The following is a 24,657-nucleotide window of genomic DNA, read 5'->3' as shown; positions in this document are numbered from 1 at the left end:
GGTGGCAGTTTTCCTCCCTTTCATTTGCACTGAATACTTGCTATAATAAAAATATGCGATCAAACTAGACAGATGGCTTAATAGTTAAGGTGCTTGCCTGCAAAGCCAAAATACCCGGGCCTGATTTTCCAGGACCCATGTAAACCAGATGCAAAGGGTAGTGCATATGTATGGTTTGTTTGCAGTGGCTAAAGGCCCTGATGCACCCATTCTCTTTCTCTATTTGCCTCTCTTTCTCTCTCTCTCAAATAAATGAATAAATAATAAAAAAAAGAAAACAAAATAGATTAGTAGGAGTAAAAATCAAGTGATACAATTTTAAAAATGGGATTAGGCTGGGCATGATGGTGCACACCTTTAATCTCAACATTTGGGAGGCAGAGGTAGGAGGATCTCTGTGAGTTCGAGGCCAGCCTGAGACTATATAGTGAATTCCAGGTCATCTTGGACTAGAGTGAAACTGTACCTCAAAACAAAAACAACAACAACAAAAAAACAGGATCAGAAGCCCTAAATGCAACTAAAAAATTATTTATTTATTTATTTGAGAGAGAGATTAGGCGTGCCAGGGCCTTCAGCCACTTCAAATGAACTCCAGATACATGTGCCACCTGTGCATCTGGCTTATGTGGGTCCTGGGGAATCGAACCTGTGTCTTTTGGCTTGCAGGCTAGTGCCCTAACTGCTAAGCCATCTCTCCAGCCTGAAAAATGTTACTTTTATGCTGTCCATTAAAACATTTACCTGCTCCATATGCTTCAGCACTTACCAGGAAAAGAGGAATTTGCCCAATGAAAACTGAGAGCACATTTCTGAGAAATTGTTTTTCCATAAATCTTGCAAATTACTGCGCTCAAATATTCTAGGCTGTAGCTGGCCCAGCCTCTGGGGAGCGATTATCAGGGAAATAGCCAGGAACAGCAATAAGATCTTGCACATATCTGACTAGCCCACCGGCTGTGACCTTTCTGTGTAGGAGGTATTTATGCCGGGCTGCACGAATTGCCAGGAGCGCTGTAATTAATGGGGCTCCAGAGAAGGCTCCTTCCTACCTGCAAGCTGTTAATTAGTCTTTGTGGAGACACAAACACTGAACCATATCAGAGTGTCGTGTTCCAGCTGCTGTTTGCTGAGCAGAACTAGAAGACTGTGCATGAGTCTCTGACTGATACCTCAAGCGGTTTCAAACCCGCTCATTTTCTCCCCGAGCAGTTTCACTTGAGGCAATCTGTGGCAGTTAGGCAATACTCCAGTTTCAACTTGCAGGATGGATGATTTCTGAGCATGACCATGAGTGTGAAATCTACCGAATGATTTTGAACTCATTGATTGTCTTGCTTCCTTTTATTTATTTGCAAGCAGAGGCAAAGAGAGAATGAGAGAGAGAGAGAGAGAGACAGAGACAGAGAGACAGAGAGAGACAGAGAGAAAGAGAGAGAACAGGCAGGCCAGGGCCTCTAGCTGTTGCAAATGCCAGATGAATGGACCACTTTGTGTATCTGGTTTTATGTGGGTACTGGGGAATCAGACTCAGGTTGGTTAGGTTTTGCAGGCAAATGCCTTAATGGCTGAGCCATCTCTCCAGCCCTGTCTTGCTTCCTTGTTACGTGTATGATGTTTTGATCAACTGGGGGAATGCTATCACTTCCATAGTGGTGGAAGGTGGAAACCTACGTGCAGGCTGGATCTACAATGTGGCCCACCATTGTGAAGTTTCTCTTTTCTCTAACACACACACACACACACACACACACACACACACACACACACAGACACACACACAGAGTGAGTTTTTTTTCTCCACACATACACATGGTGTTATGCTCAGTTCTCGGCACCCCCAGTGACCACCAAGGAGAACCAAACATCCATGCAAAGGCAAAGAGCTTTATTTTGGGCTTAAGCTCAGCTCTTGACTTCACCAGTGCAGTGGATCGGTACAAGAGCCCTGAGCAGCAGGGGTCAGGTTTTTTATAGGAATTTGAACAAAGAAGAGGGGGAATGGTTACATGATTGGTAGATTTAAGCAGTAACTGCACCTGTATTTTTCTGATAGGCTTAGGATGCTGGTGGGCAAAGCTGGTGGGCAGGGGGCTAGGGGAATTCCAAGCAGATTAGGTAACCTTTATTGTGATTGGCTATATGTATCTGAGGAACTTTAAGCAAACTTATTTTAAGCAAACTTATCTATTACCACAGGAAGGCATGGTGCAAACAGTCCATTCCCTTATCAGGAAACTGACCTTGTTGGGAAGCAGAAACTTAGGCCTATTGATGATTCTGAGGCCTATCATGGCTTCCTGAGTCCTTCAATGGGTTTCCATTCTATAGTCAGACTGGCCTCAAACCCATGATCCTGCTGCCTCAACATACTGAGTACAGACATTACAGATTTGTGTCACTGTACAGTGCTCCATATTGACTCTTTTGTTTTGGTGGGAGGGTTTGAGGTAGGGTCTCACTCTAGCCCAGGCTGACCTGGAATTGACTATGTAGTCTCAGCACTGCCTTGAACTCACAGTGATCCTCCTACCTCTGCTTCCAAAGTGCTGGGATTAAAGGCATGCACCACCATGCCCAGCCCATATTTTGTTTCAATACAGCAGCTCATGGGTTTGCTGGAGAATCATGTGTTCCAGTTTTAAATTCAATTTGGAGGCCTATGAGTGATAGATGCAATAATTTATTCATTGTCACACCATTATGGTTAATTTTTTGTTGTTGTTTTGAGGTAGGGTTTCACTCTAGCCCAGGCTGACTTGAAATTCACTATGTAGTTTCAGGGTGACCTCGAACTCATGGTGATCCTTGTATCTCTGTCTCCCAGTGCAGGGATTAAAGGCATGCACCACCATACCTCGCTTGTGGGTACTTTCTTTTTAAGATTTAAAATTTTAATTTATTTATCTATTTATTAGAGACAGAGGGAGGGAGAGAGAATGGACGAGCCAGGGCCTCCAGCCACTGCAAACAAACTCCAGATACATGCACCACCATATGCATCTGGCTTATGTGGAACCTGCACAATTGAATCTGGGTCCTTAGGCTTTGCAGGCAAGTGCCTTAACTGCTAAGCCAACTCTGCAGCCTGTGGTTAACTTTTAATTAGAAACCTGGGGCTTCTGGGTAAGATAGTGGCATAGTAGTGACACCAAAGCAGCCTAGGGAGGGAAATAAGCAGAAAAACAGAAAAATATACTCTTCTTCTAAAAAATGAAGGTATATAAGGAATTATCAGCCACAGCAAAGAAGCAGGAGAGACTCAGATCTAGCAAGCAGGAAACTGGCCAGAATCCTGCAGAGGTGCCAGTGGCCCCAATTTGCATGCCTCACCCAGATGGTGGAGAGCTGCAGGAGCAGAAACCAGTGAAGAGATTTTCCCACTCACATCAGCCTCCCTGCAAAGCCAAGAGAGCTGAAGGAGAAGACAGCAGGGACCAGCTGAGCAGCTCTGGTACATCTCCAGGAATCCTGCAATGCCTCCCTTCGCCCATCTGCCCAGATATGCACGGAATCCAGCACAGCTGATCAGAACACCAGATCTAGCAACCCAAGCAGTCTACCCGAGCCCACAGCACAACAGAGAGGGATTGAGGTGGACACTCAGCATTGGTGAGACTGGAAGCCATCCCAAAACGTAACAGGACCAACTCCCACAAAGCCAGGTACATAGGCCTGGACTGGAAATGCTAATCTCACCTTCCATGTCAGGTTATGTGTTAGATTTGATTGATATAATCTTGGCTGGCATCACCATTCTCACATAAGCTGTATTTTGGTGTTGACTGTTGTTGCCTTTGACATTTCCTGATTTATAGGATCTTTGTGTTTTTCTACTGTTATTTTTGGGGGCAGGGTCTCACTTGTCCCCAGGCTGACCTGGAACCTATTTCAGGCTAGACATCTAAACCTCCAAGTTGACAGGATCAAAGTGTGTGTTGCCCCACACCCTTAGGGACTTTGGATTTATTAAATTATCTGTTTGTTTTAATTCACACTCTTGCATACATACTCTTTGCTGCTTTTGACTGAAATACACACACACACACACACACACACACACACACACACACACACATATGTTGCTCAGTTGAATTTTAGAATGTGCCAGTAATTTGATCTACCCAGCCCACTAGAATACTTGCAAAGCAGGCAAGGTCAACATCCAGAGTCACTTCTGCTGTTACTCTGGGCACAGAATAAGAGCCACACCTGGCACCTTAAACTCCTACAGTGAAGATATATAAAGTGATATTTACATGGATAAGAACTCTGTAGATAATTAGAAAACCTACACATAAAATTGGCTCAATATGTAAAAATCTCTACATTATAAACAAGAAACACAAAAAATCAAGACAATACAATTCCACCAAAAATTAGAAATCCATCAGAAATGACCTCCAGTGAGACTGTTTTAGATGAAATACTTGACAAAGATTTTCTAAAAATTGTTATGTCTATGCTTGAAGAAATCAAAAGAATCAAAGAAGAAAACAAACTCCTGAAGGAATCCCAAGAGAACATGGGAAACTAACTTAATGAAATAAGGAGGTCAATACAAGACATGAGTAAGGAAATAGAAATAATGACAAAATGCCAATCAGAAATACTAGAAATGAAAAACAGAGTAAGTCAAATAGAAAACTCTGTAGAAAGTCTCACCAGTACACTGGATCAAGGAGAGGACAGAATATCTAAATCAGAAGACTAGGTGGCAGATCTTATACAGTCCCCAAAAAGGGAAAGACAAACTAGTAGGAGGGCATGAATGAGAATTTCACAATATTTAGGACACTATGAAGAGGTCAAACATAAGAATTCAGGGCATAGTAGGAGAAGATTTTTCACTCCAAAGGCATAGTAGGTATTTTCAACAAAATCATAGAAGAAAAGTTCCCCCAAATAAGGAAAATAATTCCAATACAGATATAGGAAGCCTTTAGAACACCAAACAGACAAAATCAGGAAAGAAGTTCTCACTACCATATTGTAATTAAACCACAAAACACACAGACCAAAGAAAATATATTGAAAGCAGTTAGAGAGAAAAATCAAGTCACATACAAAGGTAAGTCCATTAGGATCACAGCAGATTACCCAACACAAACTTTAAAAATCAGAAGAGCTTGGAATGATGTATTCCAACTTCTGAAAGATAACAACTATTGACCAAAAAATACTTTATCCAGCAAAGCAATCCATCCAAATTGATGGAGAAATAAGGACATTCCACAACAAAAACATGCTAAAGGAATATATGAACACTAAACCAGCTCAACAGAAAATACTTGAAAGGATCCTCCACGCTGAGGAGAAAGAAAAGCACACATATAAATAAACCATACTCAAACAATAGTTAATATAAGAGAGTAAAGGAAAAACTGGAAGAACTACAAAACAAGAAGAATGGCAAGAATAACTGCATACCTTTCAATAATAATTCTTAATATCAATGGCCTCAATGCCCAACCAAAAAACACAGGTTTGCAGACTGTATTAAAAAGCAAGATCCTTGGGCTGGAGAGATGGCTTAGCGGTTAAGCGCTTGCCTGTGAAGCCTAAGAACCCCGGTTCGAGGCTCGGTTCCCCAGGTCCCATGTTAGCCAGATGCACAAGGGGGCGCACGCGTCTGGAGTTCGTTTGCAGAGGCTGGAAGCCCTAGCGCGCCCATTCTCTCTCTCCCTCTATCTGTCTTTCTCTCTGTGTCTGTCACTCTCAAATAAATAAATAAAAAATTTAAAATAAATAAAAAATAAAAGGAGAGAGCTGGCTGAGCAGCAGCATTCTTCACTTTTAAAAAAGCAAGATCCTTCTACTTGTTGCCTCCAAGAAACTCACCTTTCTATAAAAGTTGGACACTATCTTAGAGAAAAAGGATAGAAAATGGTGTTTCAAGCAAATGGGCCTAGAATACAAGCAGGTGTTGCTATCCTAGTATATGACAGGATAGACTTCAAACCAACATTAGTGAGGAAAGATAAAGAAGGTCATTTTATACTGATTAAAGAAACACTCCAACAGAAAGACATTACAATCCTAAACATATATGCACCTAACATGGGGGCTCCAAATTTCATCACACAAACACTATTAGAACTAAGATTACAGATAACACCAAGTACAATTGTAGTGGGTGATGTCAATACCCCACTCTCATCAACTGACAAAGATCCCCAGAGGGGGACAACCTAAGACAGGGGCCATGGTGACTAATGCTCTTATAAAAACAAAAGGGGGAGGTGTTGGGCCCTGAAAGGCCCAGGCGTGACTCTGGCCAGCTAGGACTCAGCAAGATGCCTAATGGCTTCTGGCCTGCTACTTCCCCACAGGAGTTGAAATTATCATTTCAATAGTCACAGTTTACTATTGGCCCTTACCTCTTCCCCCATCCTAAAATCCTGGCCTTCATCCCCAACATGATATAGGCAACTGCTCATAGCAATAAAGCGAGCTCCTGTGAGTTCCTCCTTCGAAAAGACTCCCGACTCAGTGTGGTGTTTCTCCGGTGGCCAGGAGAGGTTTGTGAGTCATTGTACACTCATCTTCCTCCTCAACCCCTTGGGAGGAACCAGCAGGCCTGGTCCCTCCACAGCACTACCTGCCTGCCGGCGGAGCCCAGCAGTCATCCTGGCAATAAATAAACAAAGAAGCATCTGGATTAAATGAGGTCATAAAACAGGTTGACCTAACAGATATCTATAGAGCATTTCATCCAAATGCTGCAGAATACACATTCTTTTTCAGCAGCACATGGAACATTCTCTAAAATAGACTGTACATTAGGACACAAAGCAAATCTTAAAAAACATGGGAAAATTGAAATAATTCCTTGCACTCTATCTGATCACAATGAGATTAAACTACAAAACAGCCAGAAAAACTATAAAGAATACACAAAATCATGGAAACTAAGCAATACCCTACTAAACGATGAATGGTTCACGAAAAAATCAAGAAGGAAATAAAAAAAGTCATAGAATCAAATGATAATGAGACCACAACATACCAAAACCTTTAGGACACAATGAAGGCAGTCCTAAGAGGGAAATTTATAGCTCTAATTGCCTATATAAATTATATTATAAATTAGAAAGGTTGTAAGTAAACAACTTAATGCTTCACCTTAAAGCCTTGGAAAAAGAAGAACAAGGCAAACCAAAAATCACAGATGGGAAAAATAATAAAGATAAGGGCAGAAATTAATGAAATAGAAACCAAAAAAAATCCAAAGGATCAATGAAACAAAAAGCTGGTTCTTTGAAAGGATAAACAAGATTGATAAACTCTTAGCAAATCTGACAAACAAAAGGGAGAAGAGACACAAATTAATAAAATTAGAACTGAAAACTGCACCATTACAACAGAAACCAAAGAAATTCAGAATATTACGAACATATACTGTACTAAGTTTGACAATCTGAAAGAAATGGATGATTTCCTTGACTTATATAAAGTATCAAAATTAAATCAAGATGAAATTAACTATTTAAATAGACCTATAACAAGTATGGGGGTCCAAGCAGTTATCACAAAATCTCCCAACTAGGGGCTGGAGTGATGGCTCAGTGGTTAAGGCACTTGCAAAACCTAATGACTCTGCAACCCTGGTTCAATTCCCCAGTACCCATGTACAGCCAGATGCATAAGTGGCACATGAATCTGGAGTTTGTTTGCAGTGGCTGGAGGCCCTGTCTGTATCTCTTCTATCTTTCTCTGCTTGCAAATAAGTAAATAAAGATATTTAAAAAATCTGGGCTGGAGAGATGGCTTAGCAGTTAAGTACTTGCCTGTGAATCCTAAGGACCCTGGTTCGAGGTTCAGTTCCCCAGGATCCACGTAAGCCAGATGCACAAGGAGGCACATGCGTCTGGAATTTGTTTGCAGTGGTTGGAGGCTCTGGCGTGCCCATTCTCTCTCTCTCTCTGCCTCTTTCTCTGTCTGTCACTTTCAAATAAATAAATAAACATAAAACAAAAAAAAATTAAAAACATATTTAAAAAATCTCCCAACTAAAAAAAGTCCAGGGCCAGATATATTCACTGGTGAATTTTACCAGACCTTCATGGAAAAACTAACACCAATGCTTCTCAAACTTTTTCATAAAATAGAAAAGAAGGAATACTACCAAACTCCCTCTACAAAGCCAGTATCACCCTGTTGCCAAAACCAGACAAGTATAGAACAACAACAAAAAAAAAAAAAAGAGAAAATTATGGAGTAATCTTCCCCATGAACATAGATGCAAAAATTCTCAACAAAATATTGGCAAGCAGGGCTGGAAAGATGGCTTAGTGGCTAAACACTTGCCTGTGAAGCCTAAGGACTCCAGTTCGAAGCTTGATTCCCCAGGACCCACGTTAGCCAGATGCATGGGGCGCATGTGTTTGGAGTTCATTTGCAGTGGCTGAAGGCCCTGGTATGCACATTCTCTCTCTCTGCCTCTTTCCCTCTCTGTCTGCTGCTCTCAAATAAGTAAATAAAAATAAAAAATATTGGCAAGCAATACAAGAATATATCAAAAAGATCATTTACTCCAACCAAGTAGGCTTTATCCCAGAGATGCAGGGATGGTTCAACATATACAAATCAATAAATGTAATATACTATATAAATGGACTGAAGGACAAAAAAAAATCACATGATCATCTCAATAGCTACAGAAAATGCATTTGACAAAATCCAAAATCATTTCATGGTAAAAGTCCTATAGAAACTGGGAATAGAAGGAACATGTTTCAACATAATAAAGGCTATTTAGGACAAACCTACAGCCAACATAATACTAAATGGGGAAAAACTTGAAGCTTTTCCACTAAAATCAGGAACAAGACAAGGGTGTCCACTACTCCTACTTTTATTTAATATAGTACTGGAAGTCTTAGCTATAACAATAAGGCAAGAGACACACATAAAAAGAATACAAATTGGGAAGGAAGAGATCAAATTATCATTATTGGCAGATGATATGATGTTATACAGAAAGGACCCTTAAGACTGTACCAAGAAACTGTTAGAGCTGATAAACACTTTTAGCAACATAGCAGGATACAAAATAAACACACAGAAATCAGTAGCTTTCCTATATACTAACAACAAACATGCTGAGGATGAAATCAGGGAATCACTCCCATTCATAGTTAACTCAAAAAAATAATAAAGTACCTTGGAATAAATCTAACCAAGGAAGTGAAGGAGCTCTACAATGAAAACTTTAAAATGCTCAAGAGAGAAATTGCAGAAGACACTAGAAAATAGAAAGACATCTCATGTTCTTGGATTAGAAGAATGAATATTGTGAAAATGTTAATCTTACCAAAAGCAATCTACATTCAATGCAATCTCCATCAAAACTCCACTGGCGGGCTGGAGAGATGGCTTAGTGGTTAAGCACTTGCCTGTGAAGCCTAAAGACCTCAGTTTGAGACTTGATTCCCCAGTACCCATGTAAGCCAGATGCACAAGGTGGTGCATGCATCTAGAGTTCATTTACAGTGGCTGGAGGCCCTGGTGCACACATTCTTTTTCTCTCTATCTGTATATTTCTCTATCTCTCTCTCTCAAACAAATAAATAAATAAAGTATTTTTTGTTTGTTTTTCGAGGTAGGGTCTCACTCTAGCTTAGGCTGACCTGGAATTCAGTATGTATTCTCAGGGTAGCCTTGAACACACGGTGCTCCTCCTACCTCTGCCTCCTGAGTGCTGGGATTAAAGGTGTGTGCCCCCATGCCCGGCTAAATAAAGTATTTTGTAAAAATTCCAAAGGCATCCTTCACAGAAATAGAAATTAATCCTAAAATTCATTTGGAAACACACAAACCCTCAAATATCCAAAACAATTTTGAGCTACAAAAATAAGGATGATGGTATCACTCTACCTGATTTAAACCTATATTACAGAGCCATAGTAACAAAAACAGCATGGTACTGGCACAAAAACAAACGTAGATCAATGGAACAGAATCGAGGACCCAGATGTAAGCCCAGGTAGCTACAGGGTAGCTACACCTGGAAAGGATTATACTTAATGAGGTAACCCAGGCCCAGAAAGCCAAGTGCTGCATGTTCTCTGTCATATGTGGGTCCTAGCTACAAATGTTTGGACATGTATATAAGTTGGAATAAAACTTGGTAGCAGAGGCCAGTAAGCTAGAAAGGGGCCATAAGGGAGGGAGGAGACAGGTGGACTTAAGGGGATGGTATTGTATATATGTAAGTAGATAAACAGATTACTGGGGGTGGAAAGGCCTAAGTGAGGTCAGAGTAAGAGATTGAGTAAAGGAAAGGTGGAGGGAGGGCTAATCATAATCTAAGAGGATATAAATAAGTCATATGGAAACCTACTTTTTTGGACAATGCTACATTCAGAAGCCATAGATTGTTACTAAAAAATTTTCAGTGTCAGGGATGGGATACCTTCCAGTGAGTTGTTGGCCAGGGAGATTCCTGATGCCCTCAAAACATTACAGGCCATTGCTAAGGCTCTTGGTTTCCCACCAGGAATAGTTGGAAAGACCCTACTGCTGAACACTCCATAGGCTTGGGTTGCAAGGCCACTGAGAAGTCTTACTGGAGCTGAGCTGAAAACCTCCAACCTGGAGACCACCTGACAGAAAACTGATAAAAGTTATGCTGCATACAGCTCTATGGAAGAGAGAGAGAGAGAGAGAGAGAGAGAGAGAGAGAGAGAGAAGTCATCAGTGGATACTGCAATCCTTAAGTTTAGCCAGCCAGGCCAAATAAGCGAACAGATGCAATAGTGGCATGTCTGTTGTGGGGGAAACCAACTGCTCTCTAATTAAACTAGAGGCCTGATCAACAGCAGTGAATACATGCCTGATACTGAAAACCTACGATGGGGGAAGTCATGAGCTCTAGTGGTATAACACCTGCTGGTGTCTGGCAAGATGCATATAATGTGCTCACCTGTAAGCACTTCTCTTAATGTTCATACCCACATATTAATGCTACTCTCACTTTTGGTTAGAGAAGCTTCTCTTTTCAGATGGTGATGACCTCTGGGATGGCTCAAAAGGCACCGTAGTGCTGACAAGAAGTGACAGAGGAGTGCTCAGCACTGAAACTTCTCTATCACCTCTTCCAAGGCTCAGGGTCCATTGTGGAAAAGGTGGTGGAAAGAATGTAAGAGCCAGAGGAAGGGTAGGACTCCTTACAATGCACTCTGCCAGACACAAAATGGCCTGGATACTCATGACTTCCCAGTGCCTGGCACTACCTGTACAAGACCATCATAATAGGAGGAAAAGATGATGACATCAAAATAAGAGACTGAGAGGGGATGGAGAAGGGAGTTCCAAAGGGGAAAGTGGGTGGGGTTGGGAGTTATGGTTTATTGCCTATAATTATGGAAGTTGTCAACAACAACAAAAACAGAAAAATAAGGGCTGGAGGGATTGCTTAGTGGTTAAGGCATTTGCCTGTAAGGCCAAAGGACCCAGGCTCCATTCCCCAGGACTCACGTTAGCCACATGCACAAGGGGCACATGCGTGTGGAGTTCGTTTTTCAGTGGCTAGAGGCACTAGGGCACCCATTCTCTCACTTTCTCTCCCTCTTTCTCTGTCAAATAAATACATAAATAATAATAATAAAAAAGAAACACAAAGTTTGGGCTGGAGAGATGATCTAGCCCTTAAGGCACTTGCCTGCAAAGCCTAAGACCCCAGGTTTGATTGCCCAGTACCCACTTAAGCCAGACGTACATTGTGGCGCATGCATCTGGAATTCATTTGCAGTGGCTAGAGGCCCTGTGTGCCCATTCTCATTCTCTCTCTCTCCCTCCGCTCCCCTTTCTCTCACTCTTTCTCAAAATAAATAAGTAAGTAAGTAAGTAAGTAAATAAATAAAAACATTTTAAAAAAAGAAAAGAAAGGGCTGGAGAGATGGCTTAGCGGTTAAGCGCTTGCCTGTGAAGCCTAAGGACCCCGGTTCGAGGCTCGGTTCCCCAGGTCCCACGTTAGTCAGATGCACAAGGGGGCGCACGCGTCTGGAGTTCGTTTGCAGAGGCTGGAAGCCCTGGCGCGCCCATTCTCTCTCTCTCCCTCTATCTGTCTTTCTCTCTGTGTCTGTCGCTCTCAAATAAATAAATAAATAAATAAATAAATAAATAAATAAATAAATAAATAAATAAATAAATAAATAAATAAAAGAAAAGAAAAGAAAAAAGAGAGCCGGAGAAATGGCTTAGTGGTTAAGGACTGTAAAGCCAAAGAACCCAGGTTAGATTCTCTGGTACCCATGTAAGTCAGATGCGCAAGGGGGAGCATGTGTCTGGAGTTTATTTTGCAGCAGCTGAAGGCCCTGGCGTGCCTGTTCTCTCTCTCTCAAATAAATAAGAATAAATAAAAAAGAAGAAACACAAGGCTTGGCCTCTGGTGAATTCTGAAGCTGCAATGCGATAAGCAGCCTGGCTTGGTGTTCTGGAGCTGCTGAGTCGCTCGGACGGGCTCGCCCGGCGGAAGGGTGCGGGGTAAGGCAGGTTCGCGTCCGCGCGCGGGGCTGCCCACGCGGGCTTCCCCCAGGAATGTCGCCGAGCCCTCGGAAACAAGGTCAGTCTCCGTCCAGCCAGCCGTGGAGGGAACGACTCTGGGTCCGCTGCGGAGCTTCGGGGGCCTCACCTGCAAAATGTTCTCTTCCCATGGTCGTTGCACTGAAATAAAACGTGTCATCATCAAGCACAAAGCCTGGGGCACACGGGAGCTCGTCCCTTAAGCGTCTCTCTGGCTTGCGCGTTAGTTTCCTAGGTTGTACACCAGACTACCAGACTGGCTCACGATAACAGACACGTGTTCTGACACTCTTTTTATTTTTTGAGGTAGGGACTTGCTCTAGCCCAGGTTGAACTGGAATTCACTATGGAGTCTCAGGGTGGCGTCGAACTCACGGCCATCCTCCTACCTCTGCCTCCCGAGTGCTGGGACTAAAGGCGTGCGCCACCACGCCTGGCTCTGTTCTCACATTTTAATGGAAGCTAGAAATCAAAAAGGCAAAGTGCTAATGGGCCATGCTTCCTCTGAAGAAGCGTCCAGGGCCGGAATCTGCTGTGGCCCCCTTCATCTCCTCCAGCTCCAGGCGATCTTGACTGTGGCCTGTGGGTATTCACGGGCCGACTGAATTAGCAAGGTGTTCTTTCTGTGTCCGCCTTTCCTACTTAGAATAACAACCCGATCTTGATGACTTTGCGTTCAATATATGTGCGATAAGGAGATAAGGTCTGTGTAGTCCAGGCTGGTCTTGAACTTGGTAAAGTAGCTGGGGATGACCTTGAATTCCTGATCCTGCTGCTTCCATAATCCCTATGTGTTGGGATTAGAGGTGTGCTGGCGCTACCATGCCTGGTTTACTCCTTTGTTCGCTTGGTTACATCTGTAAAGACCTGATTTCCAGAGAGGTATGGCATATACACCTGTGATCTTATTACTTAAGAGGCTGATGCAAGAAGCTACCTAAGAGTTGGAAGGCAACTTGGATTACATAGTCGGTTCCAGGCCAACCTGAGTTATGTGGTGAGAGCTTTGTTCCCCCCCCCAAAAAAAAACCACTAAAGGAAAAAGATCTATATGAAACCTGTTGAAAGGGGCTGGGAGTGGGGTTTTCTGTTAGAGAGCTTGCCTAGCCTGACCAAGGCCCTAGATTTATTCCCTAGCTTCACAAATAGCAACAATGCCAAAGCAAACAGAAATGAAAGAAATAAAATGAAAGAATTCCCCCACCAACCAATACCAAAATAAAAACTGCTGGTCAGAATAAGTTTGGAGAAGTGGGAATAGAAATGAAGACAGGGAAGAAATGGATATTCACATTGTATCACAAATATGTTTGTTAGAATTTTTTTGCATCAAGCCGGGCGTGGTGGTGCACACCTTTAATCCCAGCACTTGGGAGGCAGAGGTAGGAGGTTGCCATGAGTTCCACACTACATAGTGAATTCCAGGTCAGTCTGGGCTGGAGTGAAACTCTACCTCAAAAAACCATAAAAAAACAACCAACCAGCCAAACAACAACAACAGAACTTCTTGCATCAAACATGTATTTCTTTTTTCTTTCTTTATTCTTTTCGAGGTAGGATCTTGCTCTATGCCCACACTGACTTGGTATTCCCTATGTAGTCTCAGGCTGGCCTGAAACTACCTCTGTCTCTCAAGTGCTGGGATTAAAGGTGTGCACTACCATGCCTGGCTTACTTTTTCTAGTTTTTGAGACAAGATCTTGCTATATAGCTAAGGCTGGCCTTGAACTCACAATCCTCCTGCCTCAGTCTTTTGAATGGGAGGGTTATAGGTAGATGACATCATGTCCACCTATAATTCTTCTTTTTGCTGTCTCTGATTATGATTTCTTTCCAACACACTAATAGTTCATTCACACAGCTGAATTTCTTTGTCTTCTTTTTCTTTTAAATTTTATTTATTTGTTTATTATGGAGAGAGAGGGAGACAGAGACAGAGGTAGAGAATGGGCGCTCCAGGGCCTCCTGCCCTGGCAAACAAATTCCAGACACAGGTGTCACTTTGTGCATCTGGCTTTATGTGGGTGTTGGGGAGTTGAGCCTGGGCTGTCCGTCTTTGCTGGCAAGTTCCTTTAACTCTCCAGCTCCATTTACTTCAGCATTGCAGGGACTTCTGAAGTAAAGCACAGTTGGTCAAGACTCCAAAGCAATTACAGAAAGGGAGACTGAGAATTTGTGTAAAAGATCACGAAGGCTTAGCCGGGCGTGGTGGTGCACACCTTTAATCCTAGCACTTGGGAGGCACAGGTAGGAGGATCACCATGAGTTCAAGGCCACCCTGAGACTACATAGTGAATTTCAGGTCAGCCTGATCTAGAGTGAAACACTACCTCAAAAAAAAAAAAAATTATATATATATATATATATATATATATATATATATATATATATATATCATGAAGGCATCTGATCAAGGAACATCATTTACCATTATGGAATCTTTTGGAGCAAAAGGAGAGTCCACAAGCAATTCAACCACCACACTGCAAAAGGAAGAAAAGTTTAACATGATCAAATCATAAAGGGCTTCCTTACATGGTTTTGTTGGTTTCTTTCTCTTTCTCTCTCTCTCTCTTTTTTTTTGTTGTTTGAGGTAGGGTCTCACTCTGGCCCAGGAATTAACTATGTAGTCAAGGGTGGCCTCGAACTAACGGTGATCCTCCTACCTCTGCCTCCTGAGTGCTGGGATCAAAGGCATGCACCATCACGCCTAGCAGTTTTGTTGGTTTCTTACTAATCTTTAGAGCAAGAGAGAGAACGATTGGTGTTAAGGGCAATGTTTTATTTATTTTTTTATTTATTTGGGAGAGACACAGAAAGAAAGAGAATGGGTGTGCCAGGGCCTCCAGGCATGGCAGATGAACTTCAGATTTATGTGCCACCTTGTGCGTATGGCTTACATGGATCCTGGAACATTGAACTGGGTCCTTTGGATTTGCAGGCAAGTGCTTTAACTCCTAAGCCATCTGTAGGACTTTCATCATGAAGGGATGTTGGATTTTGTCAAATTATTTTTCTGCATCTAATGAGATGATCATTGATTTTTGTCTTTTAGTCCATTTATATATTACATTTATTGATTTGTGTGTGTTGAGCCATCCCTGCATCTCTGGAGTAAAGCCAACCTGGTCAGGGTGAATGATTTTTATGATATATTCTTTTCTCTTTTTTTTCCAATTATTTTTAACAACTTCCATGATTATAAAAAATACCTCATGGTAATGCCCCCCCCCCACTTTCCCCTTTGAAATTCCATTGTCCATCATACCCCCTCCCCATCTCAATCAGTCTCTCTTTTAGTTTTGATGTCAAGATCTTTTCCTCCTCTTATGATGGTCTTGTGCAGGTAGTGTCAGGCACTGTGAGGCCATGGATATCCAGGCCTTTTTGTGTCTGGAGGGTGCAAGTTGTATGGAGTCCTACCCTTCCTTTGGCTCTTACATTCTTTCCACCACCTCTTCCACATTAGACCCTGAGTCTTGGAAGATGTGATAGAGATATTGCAGTACTGAGCACTGCGGACATTTCTTCCCATCACCATACTTTCTGAGTCGTCCCAAGGTCACTGCCATCTGAAAAGAGAAGATTCTCTACCAAAAGTGAGAGTAGAATTAATATAAGGGTATGAACATTAACAGAAGTGCTTACTGGGCAGTTTGATAAGCATAGTATATACATTTAGCCAGACAACAGCAGATGTTACACCCCTAGGGCTCATGATTACCCCTGTTTTAAGTTTTCAGTATCAGGGATGTATTCCCTCCCATGGAGTGGGCCTCCAGTCCAATTAGAGGGCAGTTGGTTTCCCCCATAACAGACATGTCACTATTACACCCATTGGCTCATTTGGCCTGGCTGGCCAAACATAAGACTTGCAGTGTCCACTGTTGAGTATTTTCACTGGTGGTATCTCTCTCTTCCATTGAACTGCATGCAGAATGGCTTATTCCAGCTTTCTGTCAGCTGGTCTACATGGAGGAGGTTATCAGCTCAGTTCTAGCAGGATTTCTCAGTGGCCTTGCAGTCCAAGTATGTGGAGTCTTCAGCAATAGGGTTTTACCATCTATTCCTGGTGGGAAACCAAGGGCCTCGGCAATGGCCTGTAATGTTTTGGGGGCATCAGGGACCTCCCTGGCCAACAACTCATTGGAAGGTATCCCATCCTTGGCACTGAAAATTTTCTAGCCACAACCTATGGTTCCTGAGTGTTCCATTGTCCAAAAAAGTAGGATCCCATATGACTTATTTATATCCTCTTAGATTTTGATTAGCCCTCCCTCCACCTTTCCTTTACTCAATCTCTTCCCCTGACCTCACTTGTTTTGCGGCAGAAAAGAGTTTGGTCATTTATCTATCTCTATCCATCTGGTTAACGTGGGTCCTGGGGAATTGAACCTGGGTCCTTTGGCTTTGCAGACAAATGCCTTAACCGCTAAGCCATCCCTCCAGCCCAAATAAATATTTTTTAAAAGCTGGGGTCTGGAGAGATCGCTCAGCAGTTACTGCACTTGCCTGCAAAGCCTAATGATCCAGGTTTGATTCCTCAGAATGTAAAGCCAGGTGCACAAGGTGGTACATGTGTCTGGAGTTCATTTGCAGTGGCTAGAGGCCCTGGGGAGCCCTCTCTCTCTCTCTCCTAACTAACTAACTAACTAACTAACTAACTAACTAACTAACTAACTAACTAACTAACTGACGAACTATCTAACTAACTAACTAACTATAAGCTGGGCATGGTGGTGCACACCTTTAGTCTCAAGACTCTGGAGGTAGTGGTAAGAGGATCACTGTGAGTTCAAGGCTACCTTGGGACTGCAGAGTGAATTCCAGGGCTGCTTGGGCTAGAGTGAGACTCTACGTCAAATAAATAAATAAATAAATAAAAATTTAAAAAGTGGGCTGGAGAGATGGCTTAGCGGTTAAGCGCTTGCCTGTGAAGCCTAAGGACCCCGGTTCGAGGCTCGGTTCCCCAGGTCCCACGTTAGCCAGATGCACAAGGGGGCGCACGCGTCTGGAGTTCGTTTGCAGAGGCTGGAAGCCCTGGCGCGCCCATTCTCTCTCTCTCCCTCTATCTGTCTTTCTCTCTGTGTCTGTCGCTCTCAAATAAATAAATAAAAAATGACCAAAAAAAATTAAAAAAAAATTTAAAAAGTGAAAAAATTTTTGGAGGTTTGGGAGATTGGTTAGTAGCTAAATGTGCTTACTTGCCAATCCTGCTGGCTTGGAGTTCAACTCCCCTATACCCACATAAAGCCAGATGCATAAAGTGGTACATGTGTCAAATAAACAAGAGAGAGAGACTATGGGTACACCAGGGCCTCTTGCTGCTATAAACTCCTGACTCATGTGCCCCTTGAAAAGGCAGTGGTACTATTTTTTTTTTTTAAATGCAGTCTTCCATTTCTCTCATCACCATTCTAATAAATACTTATTATTTAATAGTATCAAATAGGTAGTTTTCAGAGCTGAGCATGGTGTCACATCTGTAACCCTAACACTCTACAAGTTGAGTCAGGAGGATGAAGAGTTCAAGACCAATCTGGGCTGAATAGTGGGATCCTGTATTATTAAAAAAAGAGAACAAGCTGAATGTGGTGGCACACACCTTTAATCCCAGCACTTGAGAGGCAAAGTAGGAGGATTACTGTCATTTTGAGGACAATTTATGACTACATAGTAAATTCCGGGTCAGTATGGGCTAAAGTGAGAGCCTACCTCAAAAAACAAACAAACAAACAAACAAAACAAAACAAAAAGGTCTGGCGAGATGGATTAGTGGTTAAGGTACTTTCTTGTGAAGCCAAAGGACCCAGGTTCTATCCCCCAGAACCCACATAAGCCAGATGCACAAGGTGGCACATGTATCTGGAGTTTGTTTGCAATGGCTGGAGGACCTGGCACACCTATTCTCTCTCTCTCCTTCTCTCTCTCTGTCTCAAATAAATAAATAAAATTGTTAAAAAATAAAAATAAACAGGGCTGGAGAGGTGGCTTAGCAGTTAAGCGCTTGCCTGTGAAGTCTCAGGACCCTGTTTCGAGGCTCGATTCCCCAGGACCCATGTTAGCCAGATGTACAAGGAACCGCACGCGTCTGGAGTTCGTTTGCAGTGGCTGGAGGCCCTGGTACACCCATTCTCTCTCTCTCTCTGCTTCTTTCTCTCTGTCTGTTGCTCTCAAATAAATAAATAAAAATAATTTTAAAAAATAAACAAAAATTAAATTAAAAATGAATAAGAGGCTGGGTGTGGTGGTGTGCATGCCTTTAATCTCAGCACTCGGGAGGCAGAGGTAGGATGATCACTGTGGGTTCAAGGCCACTCTGACACAACATAGTGAATTCCAGGTCAGCCTGAGCTAGAGTGAGATTCTACCTCAGAAAGCAAAACAAAAATAAATAAATAAATACATAAGAGAACAAAACAAGGCAGTTTTTAAAAATGCCATTTAAATATTTTTTTTATTGTTATTTTTGAGGTAGGGTCTCACTCTAGTCCAGGCTGACCTGGAATTAACTATGTAGTCTCGGTTGCCTTGAGCTCATGGTGATCCTCCTACCTCTGCCTCCTGAGTGCTGGGGTTAAAGGTGTGTGCCACCATGCCCGGCTCCATTTAAATCTTTTAAATTTTTATTTTTTTAAATTTAATTTAATTTTATTTTTTTTTGGTTTTTCCGAGGTAGGGTCTCACTCCAGCTCAGGCTGTCCTGGAATTTACTATGTAGTCCCAGGGTGGCCTCGAACTCATGGTGATCCTCCTTCCTCTGTCTCCCAAGTGCTAGGATTAAAGGTGAGTGCCACCACACCCGGCCTAAATTTTTATTTATTAATCTGCACATGGGTGTGCATATGTGTGGAAATGCTAATTTTTTGTTGTGCAAATAAATAGTTTTACATAGGCGCTGGAGAACCAAAACTGGACCGGTATGCTTTTCAGGGAAACACCTTTAGCTGCTAAGCCATCTCCCCAGCCAACCCCCTTTGGCTTACTTTGTTCTTTCTATACAGTGTGCATGGGTGTGCTACTGTGGTAGTTTGAATGGGATGGCCCTAAATATAGTTAGGATTTTTTTTTTTTAAATTTTTATTTTATTTATTTGAGAGAGACAGACACAGAGAGAAAGACAGATAGAGGGGGAGAGAGAGAATGGGCGCGCCAGGGCTTCCAGCCTCTGCAAACGAACTCCAGACGCGTGCGCCCCCTTGTGCATCTGGCTAACGTGGGACCTGGGGAACCGAGCCTCGAACCGGGGTCCTTAGGCTTCACAGGCAAGCGCTTAACCGCTAAGCCATCTCTCCAGCCCTATAGTTAGGATTTTATTAACATTTGTAATTTGGATCTGGCTGGAAGAGGTGTCACTAGATAGATCTTAGGGCCCAGCTGTAAGGTGTGGGGTAGATTCGGAATTTCAGTCTAAAGATATGTAAAGTGTCTGCTTGAAGTTCTGTAGTGTGCTTGCTTGTGTTTTGGTGGTGGCTTGGGGCTTTTTTCTTCCTGTTTGGACCTTTGGGAGGCAGAGGTAGGAGACCAGCCTGAGACTACATAGAGTTCCAGGTTAGCCTGGGCTAGAGCGAGACCCTACCTTGAAAAACCAAAACCAACCAACCAACCAACCAACCAACCAACCAAACAAACAAACAAACAAACAAACAACAAAAAACCCACAAGAACTGGGCTACTGACATAAGGGCTGGCTGAATTTTGCTGCCTAGGCCCAGAGAGTTTGCCAAGGTTAAATTTGCAATGGACTGATGTGCTTGGCTAAAGATATGGGACTGAAAAAGATTTAAGGTTGAGAAGACTCAAACAAGTTAAAATTACAGGCATTGAGACTGGTTTTAGGTTACTGAAGCTGAAGTTGCTATTATCAAAAACATTAGCAATTTTTAAAAAACTAGTTTTATTTACTTATGTGCAAGGAGAGAGAGAGTGAGAATGAGAGGGAGAAAGAATGGGAGCACCAGGGCCCTCAGCTGCTGCAAATGAACTCCAGATGCTTGCCCCTCTTTGTGCATCTGGCTTTATGTGGGTCCTGGGGAATAGAACTCAGTCATTAGGCTTTGTAGGCAAGCGTCTTATCTCTTGAGCCATATCTCCAGCCCACAAACTCAATTTTAATAAAACACCTGAGTCTATGGGTCCAAATATCCAAATCACTATACATAGGTACTGGAGTTTGAACTCAGATCCTAATACTTGTAAAAGCAAACACTTTCCCCACTGAGTTATCACCACAGTCCCTTTCAATGTTATTTTAAAATTATTATTCAAAAAACTATTATTTATTGAATTTCCAATTGGGTTACAGAAAAGCTCTTTATGAGACAGACTGTTGATTTTGGAATTATACTAATTGTAAGGTGACCAAAAGTTTTTTTTTTTTTTTTTTGACCAAAAGTTTTCACAAGTAATTGAACCTGAAAAAAACTGATATGTGAAATAAAAAATTATTATGTGCCAATCACATTATTGGGCTGTGGCTTCAGCAAATTTAGGAAGCTCTGTCACCCGTTTCAGTGAAGAGGGAACATATTGGTTAGTGATATTTGACTATTTAGTAGAAAAGTTAATATGAACCTACTGAGTTCATAGATCCGAGTTCAGCTAAAGGGTTCACTGGCACCATTTTGAAACAGTTCCTACGTCACCATTCAGAAGACAATGATGGCTTAGGTGACCTTCTGTATTTATATAGAAGTCCATTGATTTGTGTAATGCCCAGGCTGCCAAGTTCTCATGGTTATGTAAGGCTGTCTTCACCATTGGCTGTATTTAAAAAGTATTTACATGTCATATAGGTTATGCATGATAATATTCATGAAATATGCAAAGCGAACTCCACATGTCCACACACAAATCCTGGCTGCTGTTAGAACATTTGACATTTGGTCATGAGGTAGCATGACCATGGTTTTCTCCCACTTATGGGTAAAAAGACCCTGATGGTTTCCTTACTAGGGGAATACAAATCAATACAATAATGTAATATTTTCATTGTCCAAATACTTTCAATCCCAAATAAAATAAAAAAATATGGGCTGGGTATGTAGCTCAGGTTGAATACCTGTGTAGCATGCATGAAGCCCTGGGCTCAATCCCCAGCACCACACAAAACTGGGAGTGAGGGTGCATGCCCAGAACCTCAGCACTTGAGAGGTAGAGGCAAGAGGATGAGGAGTTGGAGGTCATCCTTGAGTACCTAGGGAATTCAAGGTCATCCTGGGATATGTAAGACTTCCCCTCCTCTCTCTCTCTCTCTCTCTCACACACACACACATACATTCAACTGTTGAAAGTATTCATGAGTGCAACCTTTTATGTAGAGTGCTTTGTCAACATCTTTCAAAGCAACGAGGCCATGTGGGTGTGGTAGGCCAGCCAGGATTACACAGTATGATCCTGTCTCAAAATCCCTAAAAGAAAATAAAGAAGGGCTGGAGAGATAGCTTGTCTGGTAGGATGCCTGTCTGCACAATCTAACAACCAGAGTTTGATTCCCCAGTGCCCATGTAAGGCCAGATGCACAGTGGCACATGCATCTGGAGTTTGTTTGCAGCAGCTGGAGGCCCTGGCATGCCCATTCTCTCTCTCTGTGCTTCTCTCTGTCTGTGCTTGCAAATAAATAAATCAATAAAATTAAAGGAAACAAAGAACATGCAGTGCCCATGCACGTGGATCCAGCAACATAAACATAATGCATATGGATGTTTTCTCCAGCTTTGTTCTCATCCCTGAAAGCCTGAACTAAGCCAAAGTGGAAAAGCCCAGAACATTTGACAGTGGCAGTGTTAACTGGATGGCTGCCAGGGAGAGTGAGGCTGGACTTTGATTCCTGACATGACATGTTTCTGGTTTCACATTAAGCAAGTCTTGGAACAATGTTGAATGTAATCCAACATACATCTTGAAATATAAAACTCAGCATTCTTCTGTTTATACAGATGCACAGAAAACTGCCTGGTAGAACCCACTGTGAGCAGTTACCTGTGTTTCCCCTTGGGAAGTGTGATATAGCGATTCCCACACCTGCGCAGCCTGAGGAGAGATGTACAGGGATTTCCCCCTATGGTTATGTTATTATCTTATTGTGGGTGCTTTAAAATATTTTATATTTATTTTATTAGAGAGAAAGAGTGAAAGAGAGAGAGAGAAAGAATGGGCATGCCAGGGCTTCTAGCCAATGCAAACCCACTCGAGATGTATGTGCCACCTTGTGCATCTGGTTTACTTGGGCTCTGGAGTATTGAACCTGGGTCCTTTGGCTTTGCAGGTAGGTGCCTTAAATGCTAAAATGTCCCTCCGTTATTTTTTCTTTTCTTTAAGATGGTCACACTCTGTAGACCAGGCTGGTTTGGAACTTGCTTTAAGCCCCTTGCCTTAGCCTTTTGAGCACTGGGATTACAGGTGTGAGCTACCTGGTTTTGTGAGAAGTGAGGTCTTTTTTCACGTCTACCAGTGCCTGCAATTGCTTGTGGGCTCAACTAGAACCAAAAGATGGAGGAAAGGAAATTTGGTTTGTAGCTGAGCTGAGGCATCACCTCCTCTGGCCTTCACACATAAGTGTTTCCTGTTCTCAGGCCTCTGCATTTGGAATAAACCACATCCCAACTTTTCTTGGCCTCCAGTTTACAGACAGCATATTCTGGGATTTCTCAGGCTCTATAATTATGTGAGCCAATTCTTCCTAGTAAATGTCTCTGGAGATTCCACTGCAGGTCCTTTGGGTCTGTTTCTCTGAAGAGCCCTCATATTTCTTTTCTCTCTCCCTCCCTCCATCCCTCCCCCCTCCCTCCCTCTCCTTTAAATTGTAATTGTTTTTGTTTTTGTTTTTTTCAAGATAGGGTCTCACTCTAGCCCAGGCTGACCTGGAATTCACTCTGTAGTCTCAGGGTGGCCTCGAACTCATGGCGATCCTCCTACCTCTGCCTCCTGAGTGCTGGGATTAAAGGTGTGCGCCACCACGCCTGGCTTTTCTCTCTCTTCAGTACATTTGGTCATGGGCTAGAGGAAGGATGGAGGGCAGGGACATTCAAGTGATGTAACAGATCTGCCGGCACAAGGACAGAGGTCAGTTGCCCAGTGGACTCACATGCCCTTGGATTTCTAGTGCCGTGAAGTGTACTCTCATAACCCTGGTCAGTGTCCAGCCAGCCAGTCAGGAGGTTGAGGGGAGCTGGGACAAGGGACAGGGAAAGAGCCTGGCTAAAGAAAGAGCCCACCCAGGACACCCAGAATATCACACTAGAAAGTTTTGAATATGGAGGTGGCATGCAGCTGGTCCACAGCATTGTGGGACCAAGCAAAATGATAGCTAGAAAATCTGGGCATGGCGGCACACGCCTTTAATCCCAGTACTCTGGAGGCAGAGGTAGGAGGATCACCATGAGTTCGAGGCCAGTCTGAGACTTCAATTCCAAGTCAGCTTGGGCAAGAGCAGGACCCTACCTTGAAAAAAACAAAACCAGCCAGGTGTGGTGGTGCACGCCTTTAATCCCAGCACTCAGGAGGCAGAGGTAGGAGGATCACCATGAGTTTGAGGCCACCCTGAGACTACATAGTGAATTCCAGGTCAGACTGAGCCAGAGTGAGACCCTACCTTGAACGCCACCCCCCCCCTCAAAAAAAAGAAAGAAGGAAACCAAAACCAAAACAAAACAACAAAAAACCCAGCTTAAAGGTTTGTTTTGGTTTCAGGGTAGGGATGGCCGGGCAGCAGGAGCATGAAGTAGCTTTTTACATTCTGTTGGTGGTCAGGAAGCAAGGAATGATGAGTACTGGTGCCCAGCCTGATGGTCCCTTGCCCTGATGCTGCTCATAGTTCGGGTGACTTTTTAAAACATATTTTGTTCATATATATATATATATATATATATATATATATATATATACACACACACACGTGTGTGTGTGTGAGAGAGAGAGAGAAAGAGAGAGAGAGAGAGAGAGAGAGAGAGAGAGACAGACAGACAGACAGAGACAGAGACAGAGACAGAGAGTGACACAGAGAGAATGGGCATACCAGTCACTGCAAAAAAACTCCAGAAGCATGTGCTACCACGTGCATCTGGCTTATGTGGGTTGTGGGGATCCGAACCAGGGTCCTTAGGCTTTGCAGGCAAGTGCCTTAACTGC

This window comes from Jaculus jaculus, chromosome 12 (genome assembly GCF_020740685.1).
Source record: "Jaculus jaculus isolate mJacJac1 chromosome 12, mJacJac1.mat.Y.cur, whole genome shotgun sequence".
Taxonomy (NCBI): domain Eukaryota; kingdom Metazoa; phylum Chordata; class Mammalia; order Rodentia; family Dipodidae; genus Jaculus; species Jaculus jaculus.
This window is presented reverse-complemented; position numbering follows the sequence as displayed.